Source organism: Apis laboriosa, unplaced genomic scaffold, assembly GCF_014066325.1.
Source record: "Apis laboriosa isolate Shangri-la unplaced genomic scaffold, ASM1406632v1 scaffold112_cov148, whole genome shotgun sequence".
Taxonomy (NCBI): Eukaryota; Metazoa; Arthropoda; class Insecta; order Hymenoptera; family Apidae; genus Apis; species Apis laboriosa.
Genome location: NW_025220865.1, coordinates 6,474,023 through 6,497,069, shown reverse-complemented (window position 1 = coordinate 6,497,069; position 23,047 = coordinate 6,474,023). Strand labels below are relative to the sequence as shown.

Genomic DNA, 23,047 nt, shown 5'->3' with positions numbered 1-23,047 from the left:
CCCTATACCTATACCTATCCCCTCCCTTCGAATCGCTTGGCGGTCGCGGCGTTTGACACGGGCGGCATCTTCGGCCCGAACGATTGGCGTAGCATCGCGTTTCCAAATCGCGCGCTTGTATCGCGAAAGAGGGACGCACCTGCATGCCGCCTCGGCGCGCAGCTGCGACCTTCGACGCCCTTGTACCAACGGTCGTGCTGTGCGACGCCCGTCCTCCTCATTTTTACGCCGGACGCACGCACGGTCACGCGCGTGGATCGTTTCTCGCATCTTCGTCCACTATCTCGCTTCGTCCATTCTCTTCGCCTGTCCCGCGAATCCATCCTTCCCGCCTAACCTCTCGCCCCTCTCTTTCCTTTCCCGCGGCCAAAGGACGATACTGTGATCCTGCGAAGGAAGGGGAAAAAAGTGTGATTCGGTGTTTCGGCAAAGATCGGCCGTTTCCGCCGGTACGTACCGGTAGTGCGCAATAGAATCGTGCCGTGTTTTCGCGAGTGTATTACGGTGATCGGCCCTCTGGAAGGGGCATCGGCGAAAGGATCGGCTGGCGGAAAGTCGGTGAGTGGCGCGTTTCCACCAACACGCGTTCGCTTCCACGCTTCTTCCTTGTTTACTTTGAACCACCTGCGCGACAGGGGTGGTGGCGAGGGGTTGGCCGCTCCCATGCGAAATCACAGGAGTAAAATTCTCAATGATAAACTCTCGGTGTGAAATTCAAAGTGTTGAGAAATCAGTGAAATCGGAGTGAGATTTGCTAATTTTAGAAATGGAATTAAAAAATGGTTTAAAAAAAAACCGCTTTAAAATCGCGATTCTTGATCTTTGTTAAAGGTCAAGGATGTGTGGTGTGCATTTTGCAGGCTATTATTATTTTTGCTTTTTTTGGAGGGGAGAGAAGGGGAAGGAAATTAACAGTCGATTGTAACGAATGAAGAGAGAGAGAGAGAAAGAGAGAGACAGAGTTACAATTAATATAGGATAGAATTTTAAAAAAATTAATTACAATTGATCGAGTATTGAAAAAAATTGCTTTTTGAATGAAGTCGCTGTAAAATTATTGTGAAATCACGTGAATGTTGAGATCACTCGAGTGCTTTCCCTTTGAGCAGCCAACCCCTCAGATAAAGATCTTTGTAGAATAAACTGTAATTTATTATAGAGCTTTCTTGCACGGTTAATATTATTAGAGACGTTTTACGTGTTACGAATATAATAAATAATAATAAATTCTTGATAATTTAGAAATCGATATTAAATTTTAAATTTCAGATTAATGATTAATAGTGGATTAATAATAAGAATGATAATAATAAGTGATGGTAATAAATTTGTTTGGATAACTGTATAAAGTTTAACAACAAGACAAGCAACAATAATTTTTACTAACTATTAGTTTATTGATTGTTTGATTTCACACGTAAAAATATTTATAAACAGAATTTATTACAATTTCTTAATTTATCATTAGATTACTCAATTTCCATGCAAGATATGATCTTCTCGAGAATTATTTAATCATATTCGTTCAATTCCTACTTGTTTATAGGAAAATTCGAGATAAAATAGTGGCAATAGTGGAGTAAGAATCGGATTTGGAATTTTTCCATAGTTTAACGTTTCAACTTTCGATTCGATTTTTATCAATTATTTCTCCTTATCACGGCAAATTATAAAATGCAAAATATAAAAGTGTTTGAAATTTTGTGATCGAAACTATACTATTACGATGCCAATGGCATAGTTGGCCATTTAGTTAGTTGATGCAACTTGTGTTAAATATTTCTGTTTTCATTATTATTGGACATACGATCGAATTAGATTACTTAAATTGTCTTGAAAGGGGGAATCTAATTACCAGTATATCCTATATCTATTCTATTACATCTAATTATAATTATTTTGATAATTGATTTTGCATATTGTGTTAGACAATATCAAAATTGTCTCTGTTGATGAATCAATAATTGGATTCGAATAATTTTACATTTTTAACCAATACAACATGATCATTATCTTCTTCTTCTTCTAATAAATGTCTGCTATAAAATACGAAAAAAATCATTATCATATATTATTTATATTTCCTTTCATTAATTATAACCTCCATTAAACGTTCTTTTATTTACATCAGAGACAATTTCTAGAGACAAATATTCCATAGAATTGAATCCCTTTATCTTTATTTTATTCGATAAATCACCGTATTTAAATCTTCTTTATCGACCATTTAAAAAAGAAAAAATCCCAAATAAATATTCCAAAAATATTCATCTCGAATAAAAAATTCTCCCGTCCCACATATAACGGAAAAATATGTCACGTTGTGTTTTTACCGAGGAAGAACTATAAATAGTTAGCACGAGAAACACGCTCGTGATCAAATCTATGTATACTTTCGCGAGTATTATTATATATGTTACGCAATAATTATCCTCCTGGTGCATCGTCGACGATTATTGTTGAACTTGTCGAGAGCATCGAATAAAATTTACGTATTTACGCTTTAAAAAATATCATCAATATCGTTATTCGTACGGACCGATCCGTAAAATTTCCCAATTAAAGTTACGCGAAATATATTTCTCTTAAATTATTATTTATTACACCAACAAAAAAAAAAAAAAAGAAAGAAAAATAATTGGAACGAAAACTTTTTCAAACTTTTTGACTTTATCAGATTCGTTTTCTTTCTTTATTAAAAAAAAAAAAAACTGGTTCAAATACGTAAATATATATATATAGCTGCGCATACCTCTGCTTCTGATCCACTTTCGAATGCAATCGAAAGAAATCTAATAGATTGCTGCAGATTCGTATCGCGTTACAACCCTCTTACAAGTGTGAACGCGCGTATCGCGTTTCGATACAGGAGCTTTCTCAAATATCGTGCAAATTAATGCAACTGATAGTAGGAAATGTTACGTGGCGTTCTTGTTCCGCTACGAGAGCCGAACCTCTTATCCACTCTTCAATTTATTCGACATTGGTCGGGTGTGACGTCATACCTCGCGAATCAAAACAAATTATAGAATATTCGACGTTTTCCGTTGTTTCAATTGATCGCCACTCGTATCCTCATTCAACTTTTAAAGCCAATTTCTCAATAATCGAGTTTCGTAGTGGAATTGCTTCGTAAATTTTGTTTCTTTTTTTTTTTTTTTTTTTTACGAAGCTTATCCACAAAATGATGAATTATAAATATATATATATTTTTTATTTTACAATCATTGAGAATAAAAATTTGTTCATTAGTTCTTATAACTTGTGGTTCTACGATCACTAATTGAATATTCATTAATAATAAATTTTTTTTATTCGAATTAATTAGAGATATTTGTATCGTCACAATTTTCGAATACGAAATTAATTCCAATTAGGGATAGTTGAAAATACGAGTTGAAAACGTCGATTTGTTTTGCGAGCGAAATGGAGAATCGATCAATGCGCTCGTACAATCCAACAATTCTCCCTCGCTTTTCCTCTCTATCGATTCGATTAAAACGTTCGATGCTCCTTCATTGCGTTGCAACGCCTAGCGATGAGATCAAGTTCAATACGTATTTATAAATCAAATCCAAAGGGAAAATATTCGATCATTATTATTATTATTATTACTTAACGAAGATATATCTCGTTTTTATGAAGTATTCGATAGATTGATTCTAAACTTCAGAATCGATTATAAGTTTTGAAAATCTTACAATGCTTGGATATTATATAAAAATATTAGATAGATGGAGAGAGATTTGATTTTGAATTCTTACATTATGAACTTAAGAAAATTATATTTGTGCAATTATATGATTGTTAATTATATTTTGATGCGAAAAGATATGTTGAAAAAATTCACGTTCAATTTTGATTAACAAAAATCTCTGCTGTTTCAAATTTCTTTTCTAAAAAAAAAAAAAAAAGAACTCAATTTTATCAATTGCGAGTTTAATTCATTTTTGCAAAAATATGACACTTGTTGCAATAAAAAACACATCGTTTCTAAAATTGATCAAACATAATATAGAAATGCTAATTTTTTAAAATCTGTTCCGAAATTTCTTAATTTCTAATTTACATCATCTTTAATATATTTATATTAGAATTTTTTCTTCTAAAAATTGAAGATTAATATTAATGAAATTCGAAAAATATATTATAAAGTTAACATTTTATTTGTTGATTATATAAATTTCTGAAAGAAAAGATTCGAATCTGAACTCTGTCAATATGAATCTGTTCAAATCTTATCTCGCGATGTGCTCAAACCCATCACTATCGGCATGTAACGACCGCGTGTCGCTCCTTCCAATGTATACGCGCCATGATTGTTTAAATAATAAACGAAGATAGCATTGTTATCGCTATTCTCGGTTGCTCCGATTAGCAATCGGGATTTTTCTAACTTTTCTAAAGTTGCCCTGCTTCTCGCAGATGTTCACGCTTGCTAGATCAATTAGAAAATAATGTTGCATTTTTGGTTCAACGATATCGCGCTTGTTTTCCACAACTCTTGTACAGTTTCGTGTAATTGTACCGGTTTCATATAGTTGATAGACAAACGTTTAAGTTAAATAATACTGAATAGTGCACGATTCTATGTATCCATTTCTTTTTTCTTTCGTTTCTTTTTTTTTTTCCACATCAATAGATATTATAATAATGTAATAACAGTATATTATGTAAAATCATAGTGGAGTCAAGTACAAATTATTTTTCATATACAGTTATTTTATAAATTTTTAAATTGTGATTAGTGTATTAAAATAATACAGTAATTCAAAGATTTAATTTAATTTTCTTTACTATCTGATTTTCAATCTTCAATATATATACTATTTATTATATTGTAATATGATAAGTATACAATACAATGGGAATTTATATATTATAATATCATTGTTGTTATGGTTTATATTTAATAGATAAACAGTTAATTTAAGCAAAATTAAATAATATTGTAATAGTATTCATTCAGGTTATTTCTTTTTTTTTTTCCATATCAATAGATATTATGATAATAACAGTATATTATGTGAAATCATTGTGGAATTTGAATCATGTACAATATTATTTTTCATATACAGTTATTTTGTACATTTTTAAATTATGATTAATGTATTAGAATAATACAGTAATTCAAAGATTTAATTTAATTTTCTTTACTATCTGATTTCCAATTTTCAATATATATACTATTTATTATATTGTAATATGATAAGTATACAATATAATACAATGGGAGTTTATATATTATAATGTCATTGTTATTATGGTTTATATTTAATAGATAAACAGTTAATTTAAACAAAATTAAATAATATTGGATAGTGCACGATTCTATGTATTCATGTATACATCTATGTATACATTTTTAAATTGTGATTAGTGTATTAGAATAATATAGATATAGAATAATATATAATTCAAAGATTTAATTTAATTTTCTTTACTATCTATTTTCAATCTTCAATATGTATACTATTTATTATATTGTAATATGATAAATATATAATATAATGGGAGTGTATATATTATAATATACATAATATCACTGTTGTTATATGGTACAGTTATCATCAACACGAGTTTGAAATTATACTAGTAGTCAGTCGGTTTGAATAGGCGTTATTGTACGATACTTTACAACAAGGGGGACGACGTTTATTTGTAAATATAGAAATCATATCGAATTTGATTGTAAGTTATGATAGCCTTATGTTTTCGTTCTTATTCACTTTTAACTATTTCCGTCACTGATATATACGTACGTGTTATTCTCTTTGTCGAATAAACAGGATATTAGTTCGAGATTCGTACGATACAAGTGGAGATTCCATGTTTATTCTCGAAATAAAATCAAAAAATATGTAAAATGCAATTCTTTCATTCGTTTTTGAATAAAAAAAAATCTGAATTTGATTTTTGATTTTTCAAATGCGAAATTAATTTAATTCTCGAACTGTAGATCGTTATTCTATCAATAATAAATAACCAAAAAATAAAATTATATATATATATTTGAAAAAAAATCGTTCAAATACAAATGAAATTGGCTAATTCTCGATTGAATAGATAAGTAATTATTCGATTCGTGAAAACAAGCGAAAAATTTGAAATAAAATTATGTATCTTAAATTCCATTTTCTTCTTAAAATTAATTTTTAATCGAAAGAAATATATTCTTCCTTATTTTCAATTATTTACAATAATTTCACTCGTATTCGAATTTCCAAACTCAAAGTTTCAATAATTATTCTTAATTGCATGCAAGAAGATTGACAATTGCATCTTTACAATTTTTCTTTTAGAAAAATAAATATTCGTTGGTTAACATCGACTTACAAAACGTGAAGATACAACAATAAAATTTATTTATATATATAAAAAAAAAGAAATAATAGAATCTAATTAAATATATTTTACCTAATTCTTATCTAGAATCAAATATAAAATCTCTTCCATTCAATTTGTACCACGAATCTTGGACCACCCTCTGTGCATTCGATCAAAGTTTTGAAGTCTTGGTTTCTTCGCGGATCCTTCTCGATCATCAAGAATTAACGAAGAATTTTCCAGAGTATAATTCGTTTCACCATAAATCCGTCGTATAAGATTCTTCGCGCGTTTTTCAAGTTTTTATTGTTTATTAAAAATTGCAATATTTAACCGTAGACGAGGCGGTTAATTTACTTCAACGTGTGATTGTCCCGGCATAGCCCACTCTGACCATTCATTCAATTCTTTAACAAGAATTTCGTAATAAAATTGATTTCGAAACAGAGAAATGAGACCGATTAACAATATTCGATTTTCTGAAACTTTTTAGAAACCATTTATATACAATTTTCACGTACAATGTGTAAAATTTTAATTTAGATGTTATTTATATAAGTGTATAATATTCGAATAAAAATGAAAAATTTCTTTTTTACGAGACAATTCGATTTTGTGATTTTTCAGAAACTATATATATAATTTTCACGTACAGTGTATAAAATTTTAATTTCGAAGGTGTTATTTATATAAGTATACACGTTTAAATGAAAAATTTCTTTTTTACGAGATGTACAAAGTTGTTAAAGATAGGTAATTAAATGGATATTCGTTATTTCTCGGAAATTATGATCTTTCGAACGCGAAACGTTTCTTCAAATAACCAATTAACTCCACGCAAGAGACTTATTAAATCATACTGTCTCTCAAACAAAATGTTATTATGGTTATGGCCGGTGCACTTTGCAACTTGGCATCGTTAATTTGCCAAGAGGTAAAAAAGAATAATTTCACACGTAGAAGCGACACACACCGCTTATTACGTATCCACTAGTGACTACATTTTTACCAACATGATATCCAATTTCTTGGTAAGTTTCCGTTCGAACACAGATAAGATAGCTTAGCCGACATTGTTAACACGAAATTTATTTATACGAAACATTCTCACAAATTTATTATGATGAACCGTTCTTTTTCACGTTCTTTTTTTAGATTTTAACAAAACTTTTTTTACGAATTTCACGTTTCATCTTCCCTTCGTTGTGAAGAGAATTAATTACATAACGAGAGGTTATTTTAGGTTAGGAAGCTTGTCATTAGAGATCCAATCGTTAGTATAAGTTTTTTTTTATATTTTTGACGAATCTAAGGGTCCAAGATTTTCGAGAGTTGTTCTAGAAAATTGTTTCTTGTTAATGGATATTACTATTTTCAATGTTCGTTCAAATTCTCTGAGAGCAATTTTCGAAAGTTATTTTTTTATTAGTGAGAATTATTATCTATAATTAGTTACCAGTCAACGCAATATTTATTAGGGAAAAATAACTCTTGAGAATTTTATATTCAACTAATGGATATTACGCGGAGAATTACTCTTTTTACTCTCGAATAATTACTCTCAACGCGGTGTCCTAGGAAAAAACAACTCTCGAGAGTTTTATACTCTCGGTTATTGGATACTATGTTAATGACAATTATTTTCAAATAGTTTTAACACACTGTTAACTAACTCTGGCTAGGCGATCAGTTCTCGACCTTTACTCTTCGATACTTTTATATCTTACTTTTATATTATCTTAAGGCACATCGATTAAATCTCACCTCACCACGATTCTCATTGAAATGTTGAAAAAAAATTAAAAAAGCAACTATTAGATTGTAATCACATGAAATTGCCAATTTTAGAATAACAACCTATTTTGTTTAGCATATTTTGACTTCTTATATATATCCTTTGTGTAATAATTTTTTTTAATTATTAATTTAACTATTTTTTAAGAAACAAACGAATTTAGAATATTATTACTATACAAGTTTGAGTCGAGCCACAGTGCAGTCGAAATATTATATCGAAATATTAGGTTAGCTTTCGATGAGAAGATTCTATCGATAAGAAGACGATTCGATGATGATTTCAAAAATTCAGAAATGAGAATCTTGAAAACGAGTCGACCGAAATCCATATCGAACAAAGATAAATTGAAAGCCAAAGTGGAAACAGAGTTATCGAATCTCGAATGATAATTTTCAGACATTTGGGCATAATGGATAAAGTGAAAAAATTAGAAAAATACATACCACGCCATCTGACAGAAGATTAAAAGTTATGGCGTTTCGAAGTGTAAGTTATCGCGTAAAGCTCGATAGAAGTTCATTTTTGAATAAAATTATAACTCGTGATGAGAAACCGCACGTACACGATACATAATCGTACACGATCCGGACATTAATGAAATGACATTAACGATTGGACATTGAATGAAAATCTTAAACAAATATCAAAACCAGTATTACGACCGAAAAGAGGTTATGGTGATCGTGTGGTGGTTTGTAAAGGAAGTAATTCGTTATTCTTTTCTGAAACAAGAAGGCCGTAACAGATTAAAAAAATACTGCTGAGAAATTGATTAAGAAACAATCCGCATTTAAATCAATAGACATAGACCTATTCTCCCGTATGACGACGCTCTACAAAAATTAACCGAATCGAAATATGAAATCTCAACTCGTCCACCGTACTCACCAGATATTTCCACCAATCGATTATATATTATATACATTATAAACCTTTCGTTTCGTCATTTATTTTTAAAAGAAATAAAATATTTCGACACCCGAGAAGTTGTAATCACACAGCATTCGAAGAATTTCTTCGCAGTAAAACCATAAAGTTTCATAAAAATGAAAATATGTCAATTGGAATATCTCGTTGGGAAAAGGTCAGTAAAGCCTCGTATCATGATCGAATGAAGATTATAGTTTCGAAAATATATTTTTTCTCTTTCGATCGGTAAAAAAAAATTTCACGTGGTTTCGATCTAATAATAGAATTAACTCGATTAACTTATTCGATAATAAATTATATATTTCGGGCAAAACTTTATTCTTAACTTTCTCGATCTACGATTACTTTATATACCCGATAATCGCGGTGTATCGCGATAAAAATCAAAATTTCCCCGTATCTTGCCCTGCCACGACCTACGATCACGTAAAGGTCGCCTATGGAATCCCGACACAAAACCGGTAAAAACGAAAGGAGCGAGGCGATAGTCTTTGATCTCGGCGGTGGGCTTCTCGCTTCGACCTCTCACCTCCTGCGTGAGTTCACGCTCGTGTCCGCGGTGGTGGCGGCGGCGACCTCGATTCGACTTCGAACTTCGTCGTGTCGGCCATTCGTCGACCTTTTGGATCGCGATTCGTCACGTGAACGGCGTGGATAGGTCGTGTGCAATTTGTCGGCTACCCGATTCCTTCTATTACGAGACGATTTGCTCGATCTTTCTCACCTTCGAGACGAGGATGGAAATTTCCTCCAATCATTTCCTTCCCTTTCTCGATTTTGAAAATTGGTGTGTTTGAACGATTCTTCGCTTTTTGAGAAACCGCTTTTTATGGAAGAAAGTTTTATTTCGTTTATTTTATTTTATTTTGTTACAGTGATCTTTAAGTTTACAGAGAGAAGAAATATTAAGAATATAATAATCGTTCAATAATTTGTAATTAATTTTTATATGAAATAAGACGAATTTGATATACAATTATCTATAGTTGTTTCTACTTGAGTGATAGTGAGTGAATATATTTCTTTACGTCGTAATAATAATTGAGAAGGCAGTTAAACACGTAATAGGAACAGTGAGAACATCACGACATTGCGACAAGTTATGACATTTATGAATACAGGTATAATAATAAGCGCGAAGAAACACGTTCAATCTAACGATTCTATTTAAATGCACGCGCGTAAAATTTCAATAATCGATCTTCAATGATCAAAAAAAATAGTTTCGGATATTTCATTTTCGCTTTTATCCGAGAATTTATCACTTTATAAACTTCATTTTTTACTCACTCCTCACTCGAGAATTCTGTAAACTTTATTTTCCACAAATTTTCCTCTCAAATTTTCGACTCACTTTTATCTCACCACTCTTAGTTAGATATTCTCGTAATCAAAAATTGTTTCGATATTAAGCTTCGACAAATTTTTCACATTTTTGATTTATTTTTATAAACTCCCTCTCGGCTTGTAACATCTCAAAACTAATAAAAAATTGTTCAAAAATATCAAGTTTCATTTTTCTCGTTTCCTTTATTTTCAAAAAAGTTCCAACATCATTTTTCTCGCCCAATAATAATTCTCATCGTTCTTCGTTCAGTGGCTGCGATTACGTCAGCGAAAGTCACCTTGAACCAGAGGGTCGCGCCGCGTTCGATCCGTGTGGATTTTAGTTCCTGAAAGTGAGGCTGGGGCGCAAGCTCCTCCCAGAGTCAGGCCTCTCCTCTAGTGGTAGTTTCGCTCGTTTTTTCCGCGCGTAACATCCGTGGAAAGGTCATCGGGAAGAGGTCGTTCTCCTCCACGTGGATCTATCTTCTTCTTCTTCTTCTTCTTCTTCAGAGAGGAAAAAAGAAAACGGTGGAAAAAGAAAGGACGATTTAACGACACCGAGATTTCGTTTATCTATCCTGGCTTGCGTTCCTCGGCCACTTTGATCGTAAAATCTCGCCCAATGGCTTTCTAGTGTCCCTAGTGTTTTACGTTGTCCCCTTGAATGGACGGAGAGAGAAAAAAACTTTGAGAAAAATAATTTTACGTTCTTTTTTCTTTTTTTTTTTATTTTATAATTATCAAAGTGTTGTTATTCATCGACGATTATAACGAGTGGAAGTGTAAATTAATTTTCTCAAGAAGACAAATCAATTATGTCATCGAAATAACGATCGAAACATATTTTTCAAAGATTTAATTGATTTTACAATCCTTCGTATATCAAACTCTACGACTTAACCATTTAAAATCTTCGATTTATAATCTCTTTTACGATCGTGCAAGCACGTAATGGTAAAACAAGTTCGTGCTCATGTATTGTGAAAATATTTAAATAAACAATTTCAATTTTCAAGCCACTTACTTATCTGTAAAATCGATAACGATAAAACTTGGAAACAACTATCTTGATGTAACAACTTAACAACTTTTTTTTTCTTTTTACACGTCTAATCTTCCATCCTCGATTCCTTTTTTTTTTTTAAACGCATACGCGAAACGAGTTTCATAGCTTCACTGGTTGTGAAGAAAAAAAGAAAGTAAACGTAGATAAAAACAAACAAAAACAAAAAAAAAAACTCGATCGCAGGATACTTTCTAATCGTTCCTCGACAAATTGACCCGCGTACCTAGTGACCCGGAGCAATTACGCCTTTTAATCGCCGTTCATATTCATTCAGAAACCACGGTTAATTATCCCTTAAGCTATCATCGAAAAAAACGAGTGAACAATAATAGCTTCGCTCCGCTCTCCAACCGCGCGCCATTTTATTTTAAAACGTCTCGCGCGTCTCTCGACACGTTTTCCTCTTCTCGATTTTTCGATCTCGATTTTTTTCTCTTTTTTCCCCTCTCTCTTTCTCTCTCCCTCCCTCCCTCCCTCCCTCTCCGTCTCTCGAACTTTTCCGTCTTAGAATTGCGTCGATGCACGTAGCAATGTGACGATCGACCTTTCGACGCCGCCTCCAGAAATAGATATCTGCGCGAGAGGCAAGGAGGGAGGGAGGGAGGGAGGGAGGGAGGGAGGTGGTCAGACATTTTACGCTCGATCGAGGTCCAGTTTTTTTTTTTTTTTTTTTTTTCAGTCGACAAAGGACGATGATACGATAATTCGAACGATTTTAGATCGATCGTTCGGATTCGAAGAAGAGTTTTGTCACGTGACATGCGAGTATGGTTAAGCTGTTATTTTATACGTATGGAATAAATACAAAGTTATTCATTGTCCGTGAGAAATTTTTGTTTCTTATTGGGTCAAGTGTTTATTGGCTCGGTTGTACGTATATTGATCAGGCTATATCGAATGCTTGGGAATATACCGGGCTATATATGTAAGATTGAAGCTGCCTTAATGCTCCATCTCTGTTTCATTAATCTCCATTTCTGTTTCATTTATCTCGTTTAAATTGGTTATTATACATCGGGGAGTTTCTCATTTAAATGTACATAAGTTTATCACGTATCTTATATTTAAGTTTAATGCGATGATGGAATGGATGCTTCGATTTGGGAAGAATAACAATTTAGAAGATATAATTAAGTATTTGTAATTGATTTTTTTTTTTGTATGCATGTTGATGAGTTGTTAAAAATGTTTTTTTGTTTTAAAGTGTGCACTTACTTTGCGCACTATTTTTACCGCACTTTGATCGTATGATCTCGAAATGTTGGTGGAAAGTTATTTTAAAAACTTTTTTTTTATAGAAACTGTGTTATTCTTAACGCGAATTTATGATACACACTGTTACAAATTGAACTATGTAATAAAATTTACGATTCGTTTGTGGCAGATTATTTCGTGATCGTTAAAAAAAAAAAAATAAAGAGATATTAAATCAAGAGAAATAAAACGATCGATCGATTTATCCCTCTTTCAATCGAATAAGAAAAAAAAAAATTTATTCGACAGTTGGCCATCTCTTGGCCAATCTGTTTTCTTCTCACCGAAACCGGCCTCGGAATAAATATTTTAGTCGTGGTGGATACACGTGCCTATGAAAAATCGCGACAACCAGACACTCGACATACAGGTTCTAGATATTTTATATCTACCGCCATGAATCTCACCCCCATGATCAATTATCGACGGTCGATGGTACGCGCAAAATCCCTGTAATTAATCGTCCCATCTAGTTGCGCCAATTAAGCCAAACGGCTTGGTGCGTTTCACTTAAGTTTCCCTTAAGGCGGATCGTCGACGAGTTAATTTTTCGTTATTTATGGTAGCCGGTAATCCTCATAAGTAACACCAATTACAAGAGCGCCCTCTGCGTTTCCCCCCTCCCTCGACCTTTGCTGATCGAGGGTTGAGAGTTGTATCGCATGCACGCACGGGATTTGCACTCTCGCGCGTGCGCACACGTCGCATACACAATACACCGAGTGCAATGACTTCTGCTTTAAATCCGGTCCTTGGACGCTTCGTATGCATGAAATTAACGGGTCCCTGACCAGAGCTGGGAGAAATTGGAAGTAAGTTGAAGAAACAAGGGAGATATATTTTCACAAGCAGATATAATTTTTGTTATTTATCGTGTCAAATCATGGTTGAACACTATTTACCATCTAGACGATTTTCTCACTTTACAGGACTAACCTCAATCATCGATTCGCATGGAATGAACTTGAACTTGGTTTTCAAAACTTTGGTTTGAATCGCATGAAGTAATCGTGTATGTGTACGTTGTCCGACTGTTAATCGTTCAATCGATTGTTAACGCTTTCAGTCTATGGTAAATATTATGAGAATGACAGTTGAGTGTTGATCAATGGCAACGAGTTTACGCGATCGATACATGATTTTATTAACTTAATTATATTATCAGTGATTCGTTCGAATATTTTCTACGTATCGTTACGAATGATCGTGCGACGAATCACGAGCGATGGATACGGCCCTGGGACATGCGTACATGCGTACGAAGCGAGGGCATTACCAGACGTTTATTTTCGCGGGAGATACAGGGCTCCCTCGAACTCGGTGAGGTTGAAATACGATGCGTTACGCACGATAATGCGTTTTAAAAGAGCAACATAATTTTTCTCCCTTTACGCTATAGGACCACACCCTCGACCAACCGTATACCGGGTGTCCCTATCAACGTGAAACCGCATAATTGCAATATAGGATGTACTTGACATTAATAAGCAAAAACAGAACTATTATTAAGCATGCAAGTTTGCCGCAACTGCGAGGAAAAGTACGATTGGTCGATAGGCTATTGCAGTCGATAATACATTTCTCGACAGGATCGTTCTCGTTTCGTTCTCGTTTCATTTTTTTCGCTTCATTCCTCTTTTTTGTATTTTTTTTCTCTTTTACTATCTTGTAGTATCTCTTTTCTTTTTATTTCGCTTTTTATAACCACTCCTTGTTCTCAATTATATTGAGCGTGTTTGCAAAGCTGTGAGAATTCAGTTCTCTATCGTGATGCGACGATATCACGCACGATCGTGTGCGACACACGACGATATGCTCGTTGATTTTTTTCGTGAAAATCGTCTCGCTTGGATGCACGCGTTCAAAGTTCTTCGTAGTTTTTTTTCGTTTCCAGAAATTTCCCTGTAACGTTATACTTTTTTCTTTTCTTAAAGGATACTTTCTCTACTCTATCAAAGGAAATCATTCTTGTAATATATTATGAAGAATAAGAGAAAAAGTATTTTCAAGACAAATTTTATCGAAAAAAATTTGAGGTTAACCGTAAGTTTAGATAAGTTATGATTTAGGTTAGATAGGTTAACTCTGTGTGTGAAATCTTTTTGTTCAACAAATAATATTTTTATAATAAGTTTTTTTCTATAGAAAAAGTTTAAAATTAAGAATAAATTTCGATAGATCAAAATAGAGATTTCAATATTTTCGTGAAATCTTTCTGTTTCACGAAGAACATTCCTACAACACGTTCTCTATAAAGATTGTTTTCTTTAAGATATCTTACCATACGTGGAATCCATTCCGTGACGTGTTCGACGACTTAAGAAGTTTCATTCCTGCCCTATAACGAGAGTGAATGATACGGGATGAAACGGGTCATGCCACAAGCGGCCTCGCGAGTGTCTCACCTTGAGGAATGCTTTTTTTACGCGCCATTTAAAGAAAACGATTATTTTTAGCATGGCGCCCGTTGTTGCGCTTCTCTTCAAACTCGGTTGTAACCGGTGATACTTCTGCGCTTACTTTTTTGCTTACTCGAGGCGAGTTTCTGGGTGAGTTTCGCGAATCTTGACCTCTTGGCCGCAACAGAACCAGCGTGTTGGAAATCGGATTAGGGAATTGGCGAGACGTTTATAGTTCGATGAATACGGAGTATATGGAACGATATGGAAGATGTTAATTTGCTATCTCTTACAGGCTTGAGGCTTTACATCCTGTGCTAATTGAGTTTCTGATTGCGAATAATGGGATGAATTATTGTGTGTAATGATAGAGCGAGAAAGCTGTCTGTCTTCGTTTAACACTTTATCTCCGTCTCGCTTTAAAATTATTTACGATTTGAGAAATAGCTCAACCGATCAATTATTATAGTAATAATGTTAGTATCGTTATTATTGATAATTATTTATCAATTTCCCCCCTCCCCTCCAGTGTTTTTAATCTCTAAAACCACGTTCTCAAATTTTCTATCCATTTCCATCGAATGTTAATAACACGATGAATTTGATTATTGTTCGTCATATAAAATTAAGAAACACACGTTACTTAAATAATAAAAATAATCGAAACGTCGAACGATTATATTACAGTAGATCGTGTTTCTCATCTATGTTTCTCTCGAAGCGTAACATTGTTTAAGGTCGGTTAAATTAAGGAATGACGTATTCCATGAAACTGAAAGCAGGAATATTAATAAATCGTGTCTAAAATTGTCCCAAGCTGCGATGTCGATAACGACTTATTTCCATCCTGTCTATCTATCACAATTTATTATTGCAAATTTCACTTCATATAAATTATTCTTCGCAATTTATTTAACGTTATATCGATTGATTTATTAAAAAAAAAAAAAAAAAAGTAGAAAAATAAAAATAGAAAAGGTAGATAAAATTCGAACACGTTTTCTCACGAGTAACTTACAAACTGGAAATTTATCTCGAAGAGATAAACTAAATATTATCGACACGAGGCCATTGACATTTTCGATAATTCGCGCTAAAAATATGTATCTCTATTCTAACGGTTCTATTTTGCGAGTGTACACGAGTTTTATTATCGCCATGATCGGACCGATATTTCGCGTGGAATATTTAACAAGTTAAGACGTTGTTGCGGAAACTTTTTACAACTCGGTGGTGAAATTAATAATAATATCATTGGTGGAAATAATTTACGAGAGACTATCGACAAACGGATTTTTGTCCTAGGCAGCCGCCAATCGTCTGCCGATCGTGTGATGAATTGTAATTGTTCATGCGGTTTTAGCGTGAAGAGATATACACGCGAGGTGCAAGGATAAAGTTTTTAGAACTGCGTTCTTCGTTCAAGTTGAGTAAGAATATAAATATTTATTTCGTGACGGTACTCTTGATTCCTTGATGTGTAGAGGATAAATAATTTCGTAGTATAAGTATAATAAATAATTTTCGCGATACACGTTGGCAGAGATTATAAAAGGAAATTCGAATTTGGATTACTCGAGTATTTCAATTCGACTTCAGATGATTCAGAGTTCTCAGGTATTTCAGTAATTCATCGTTGCTCAAATTCAAAATTAATTACTCGAGATTTAAATTTGAATATTCGAGCATTCTAATTCAAATATTTAAATTCAAATATTTAAATGACTATTCGAATAGTCAAATTCGAGTTCAGATATGTATGGTGTATTCAAATTTAAATTGAATTGTTCGAGTTTTCAAATACTCGAATATTCAAATTCAAATTTTTCAGATATTCTAATAGTTGAATATTCAAATTTTAATTCAACTTCTCAGATTCAATTACAAATATTCAAATTAGAAGCTTAAATTTAGTTCATATATTTCTAAAATTCAATTTGGAATATTCGAATATTCAAGTTCAATTTTAAATATTCGAATATTCAAATTCAAATTTTTCAAATATTCTAATACTTGAATATTCAAATTTTCAACTCCTCAGATTCAATTATAAATATTCAAATTAGAAGCTTAAATTTAAGTTTATATATTTTTAAAATTCAATATTCAAATATTCAAATTTTAGTTCAACTTCTCAGATTCAACTATAAATATTCAAATTAAAAGCTTAAATTTAAGTTCATATATTTTTAAAATTCAACTTGGAATATTCGAATATTCAAGTTCAATTTTAAATATAATACTCGAGTGGCAAGTTCATGTCTCGAGTTTTCAAGTTCACGCACTCTACTTATCACATTATTCACGTTTGGATACTTTAACGTTCGAATTCAAGATCTGATCGATTCTAGATTCAAATTCGTATACACCAGTTCTCAACTTCGAATATATCGCACAATATTGTCGTATTGCATTTCGTTGCGCAAGTTTTTCGATTATTTTATTAAAAAATAATTTCCGCTTGTGTATACGCGTGTACACGAGCGAACGATCGTGTGATCGATGACACGCGTTGTAAGCACGATGAGATAAAATAAGAAGACGCGTAGTGGCAGGTATACGGATTATTTTGTTGCCTCTCGAACCTAACCTCGCGCACGATATTCGCCCGTCTCTCCACGTTTCGCCGCCATGAATTATCTTTATTGCTCTTCTCGTTCTCCTTGCTCGCACCGGGCACCCACGACACGCACTGTTCATGTGACGATCAACGTGCAAAGATATCTCTCTCTCCTCGAGTCTTACGACGACGGTGATATCGTTTCTCTCCCGTCTACTCACCAGGATCACTGCCTCCTCCTTCTCCTCCTCCTCCTCCCACTCTTTTTTTTCTCTCCCTCTCTCACTCCTCTCTTCGCAACGGGGTTAAAAGATTCCGGTTCCACGGCTTTGGAACCCGGTGAAATTGTCCTTTCCTTGTTTATCGACCTATTCGCGTACAGTTTCTCTAGACGTTTCGAAGCGAAATTTCGACAGCGATTTCGAGCTTGCTATCGAATCGTCGTTGAGACACTGTTGCTTTGAAAGTTATTGAACAAATTTTGAGAAAATTTGAGAAAATTTGCATCGAAGTTGGTGAAAAATTAAATCGTTGTTATTATTATTATTGTTTATTAAATTGTTCTTTATTATTATTCGCGTTTATTAGAGAGTTGTGGATATTTGGAAGATAATATTGTCACGTGATATTGATAAGACTTTTGGAAATTGCAACTTTTAAAGAAAAATTCAAGTATTGAGATATTTAAAATATTTAATTGAAATGAAATATTCGAGTAAACTGTAAATGTTAGGTTAGGAATATCAAGAAGGAAATTGCAGTTTTAGAGAAGATAGAAGTATCTAAATCATGTTAATTTAATTGAATTAAAATAATATATATATAAATAATCTATTTAAATTATTATTATAGATATATTAAATTTAAATTATTATACAAAAAAAAATTGAAATCTGTTGAAGAATTCTTTGCTACAGAATAATTTTTATAATAAAAATAAAAGATTCGAAGAAACGAATAATATCTTATTTTACTTGACAATAATTTGAAAGCATACCTGAAAATTGAACAAGTTTTAGGAAGGAATCTCCATAGCTTTAGAAAGTTTCAGAAATGAATTGAAGTATTGAAAAAGTTATTAGAGAGTTGTGGATATTTGGAAGATAATATTGTCACGTGATATTGATAAGACTTTTGGAAATTGCAACTTTTAAAGAAAAATTCAAGTATTGAGATATTTAAAATATTTAATTGAAATGAAATATTCGAGTAAACTGTAAATGTTAGGTTAGGAATGTCAAGAAGGAAATGTCGTTCGTTCTCGATAAGTCGTTTTAAAGTCGATTCGAGGATTAATATTTATCAGAGTCGAGAAAAATTGAATTTGTGATAAAATTTCCCCTTTTTTCCAAGATAATTTCCCAATTTTAACCATTCAACTTTTTTTTAATTGGAATGTACACCATATACGACTATCTCGATCGCATCCGAAATTGCAGAAAAACATTGGTCATTTCGAAGGTATGAAAGGTTCAGATTTTGTCCTTTGCCAATTTCTCAGACATTTGGCATCATCTCATCCGCTTATCCAAGAATAGTTCCTCCTCAACTTCTATCTAGGTCAATGCGTCTATTTGCTTCCCAGGATCTTCTTCTTCTTCTTTCCTTCTCCGTGTTGTGTAAGACAACAAATAAATTTATCCAATTTTCTATTCCACTTTCCAAAGAGTAAGAGTATCATCGAGCACGCCTCTGCTCAATTCAAATTTGCACAACACAGTTACTTATCATTACACCCTACATAAGTAGACGAGTAGATCAAGTAAACATACGAGTTGAAACGAGAGAGCGAGGAGGAAGGAAAAAAAAAAAGATATTTTATTATAACGTACACGTATCTGTACGCCATTTTAATTCTAATTTTAATTCTAATTTTAATTCATTAAATAATTTTCTATCACCTTTTCCGCACGCGTATTAAATCTTTTATCTTATCGATTTTATCTCGACAAATTATCGATTCAAACGAACATTCGTGTGAATGGCGCGAAACATTTTCAATTACTATTTCTATTCTAAATGCTGTTAATCGATCGGCTTACTTCTGTTTTCTCTTCTCCCGTTTCCTTCCGTTTATCTTCTCTATCATTAGAAATTGCTCATTGAGGGCCGTTCAACGCGGTGAATAGATTCAATCAAAACAGAGGGAGGGGAGTGGAGCGGAGAAAATCAAGCTTAATGAATATTAATGAGCGTCTAATTTAAGGTATCCAGCGAAGGAAAGTTCAAACAACTTCTTGAACGTTGATTTTTTTTTTTTTTTTTTTCATATCGTGGAAAACCGATATGGAAAGTTGAGAGAGAGAGAGAGAGAGAGAGAGAGAGAGAGAGAGAGAGAGAGAGAGAGAGAGAGAGAGAGAGANNNNGAGAGAGAGAGAGAGAGAGAGAGAGAGAGAGAGAGAGAGAGAGAGAGAGAGAGAGAGAATTACGAAACGCTTCAATTAATGCGCAATATTCGTAAACTACGATGAAGTTAAAATTAAATATAGCCTGAGTGTTTTTAACGCTATCTTCGTTGTGATTTGATTTAGGTCGGCCATTATCGTCTACCTATTTCGATAAGGTATAGGAATGAATGAAACTTTCTTCTCTTTTGCTAAAATCGAAGTTATCGCTTCTATTGTAATCGTAGATTCGATGCTTATTCAGAATCGATATTATTATTATACTTATATCATATGCGTGAAAAATATTTTTGTTTTAATACGAATATTTTTTTTCTTCTTTTTTTTACGTATTTAAATTTTGTGGAATATGTTATCGATTTTGTCTCTGTATAGAGGCATGATAAAATTTTTACGCGTAAATTTTTTCCCATCGAGTCGATTCTTTCACTAGAAGATTCAATCTTCACTTTGCCTTTGGCTAAAAAATTGGCAATTGTCTTCTTTTCGAATTTCAAAGCCATACTATATAACAATGTATACAAACATATATTAAAAAATATTATTTATTAATTATTTATTAATTTTTAATATATTAAAAATATATATATATATCGTTATAAACTTGCCAATCAAGATAGATGATTCAACTACAGACGATAAAATTTTTTACACACAGCAGTGTAACATCTTTATCCTCCAATCGAGTTGATATCTTCTTCTCTATTGGAAGATTACAAATATTTTATAAAAAATATAAATTGTCGCTGTAAACTCGCCCATACAAATTGTTATTATGTTATCAACCAAGACAGATGATTAGACGATAAGACTTTTATAAGACATTCTATATCTCCATCACGAGATCCAACCGAGTTGACATCTTCTTCTCTATTAGAAGATTCAATCTCGTCTGCCAGTCGCCCAATATATAACTCATATAACTCGGAGACATCGTTGGATTCTCTCGCGGATCTCTCATACATGCACGTTCCATGGTTGAAGCCGGGAGGCAACCGTTCTGGAGGCAGTATTTACGCCTCATTTCGTTATTTGCGCGCTCGAGACCCGCTCGTGCTTTCTCCCTTTATCTCGGCCGAGAAACGAGGTTGCCTAGGCGTGCAGCGTGGCCGTGTTGGCGTAGGTCGTGTTCGGTCGAAGCCGAAACACATTACAACGATTACAAACGCGTAGGCGTTTCGTACTGTCGCGATAAGATCGATGAAATCGACCGATAAGATCGATTGCAGTTCCACGGTCGGTAATAGCAGGAATCGCGCATGCGCATAATTTAATAATATTGCATCCTCGCTTGATTTACGAGCGTGCGACGCATCAAATGGCCGCGCTCATTTCTTTTTAAAACTGTAAAATTCGCTGGTTTACAACGAGCTACAACCGGTTGCAACACACGGTTTGTTCCCGTTTCGTATTCGATTATTTGGATTGTGTCGATAGTGAGGAACACTTTGGCTACTCGATCTATGCCGAGAAATAAAATTGAAACGAAAGAAGTGTAATTAGTGATTTTTATTCCTTTTTTTTACGAAAGAGCGATATCGGTTACGATACAGCAAAATCAGTCGAATGTAAAGTAACGTGATATCTGAAATTGATGTTTTTGACAAATTTGTGTTCAGATAAGGGTCTTCGAAATTTAAAAGAGAATGTAGAGAATATGGTTTTCTCTGGAAAATGCGACATGTTGCACTTCAATCGATGTTTTTAATAATTTAGTTTATGATCTTTTATATTGTGATTCTATAATTCTAATAATATAGTTGTGATTGTATAATTCTAAATTATTATTTATAATAACATTCATTTTAGTTTCTTCGAAATTAGAAAAGAGATACATATAGAGAAATATAAAGTAGAATAGTGGAATGTCGATGATTTTTAATATCGATTATTCAATCATACGTGACTTTTGAATATTTTTCATTTATATATAACTTTTATCACGACAACTTGTCTTTAAGAATTTATCTAAAAAAATATATATAATTTTACAATTTTTTTTTTTAATTTTAAAGAAATATTATTCATTCAATCTCAGTTTCAAAAATCTTAATGTGTTACATGATTCATATAGTTATATATAATTTGATAAATAACTTTCAAACACTGTTTATCATAAATTTCAGATGGTAACACATTAATTATTATTTTAATACGACACATTTCAATTTGCACATTAATTATTTCTGTTTCACAATGATCTCTTTGCAGTTTTAATATATAATAATCGCTTTATTTTCATATTTTCAGCATTAAGTAGATTATAGAAACAAAATTCATTTTTTTTTCTAATAGCAAACAAAAATTTGTTTTTCTTAAAAATAAGTTTTTTTCATTATTAGAAAATAATCTTACAATATTTGATTGTTCTTTCCTCTCTAATGTACAGATTTAAAAGTTTTCAGAATTAACCATTAGAAGAAATGATAAAAATACACCATTGAAGATGCATCATCTAACTTGATATATTACATTAAAAAATAAATAATAATGAATTTTAAATTGTACGTAACAATTAAAATTACATAGTATAAATCTCCCAATCTAATATATTTATAATCTCCAATCTCAAATATCAAAGTTATTTTTCAATTAAAACACGTGTTAAGACTTTTGACTGTAAAAGGGGAGGTATGATTGTATAACTTATACGTAAAATTTTCACAATTCATCCTTTGTATAAATTTAAATTTGAAAAAATGAAATTAAAAAATTGTTCAACTCAAATTCATCCTTTCTTCTTTACTTTAGAAGAAGGCACTCCTTTATTTCATTTAACCGTGCAATTGGGAAAAATTGTTTCTCTAGGTGGGAAAGGTTGGTAATTTCAGTCGGTTGATTAGCAATTCAGTGAGCGTAACGCGAGGAATAGCGAGGAGAGTGTGGTATGGGAAATACGATTCACGGTGAAAGCCACGTTTCAGCACGTATTGGCGACCTATCGTTTCCCCGAGAATTTATCACAAACTTATGGGAATGGTT

The 23,047-nt window shown here is 32.7% G+C and overlaps 1 protein-coding gene across 3 annotated transcripts in view; it reads left to right on the top strand.

The window, feature by feature from the left end:
• Positions 1 to 67: 67 nt before the first annotated feature.
• Positions 68 to 23,047, top strand: part of LOC122715428 (glycogen-binding subunit 76A) — a 74,091-nt gene continuing 51,111 nt past the window's right edge. For all 3 annotated transcript variants that reach the window (XM_043937663.1, XM_043937672.1, XM_043937645.1), the window contains exon 1: positions 68 to 558. The gene's annotated coding sequence lies outside the window, so the exon portion shown is untranslated. The remainder of the gene's footprint in view (positions 559 to 23,047) is intronic.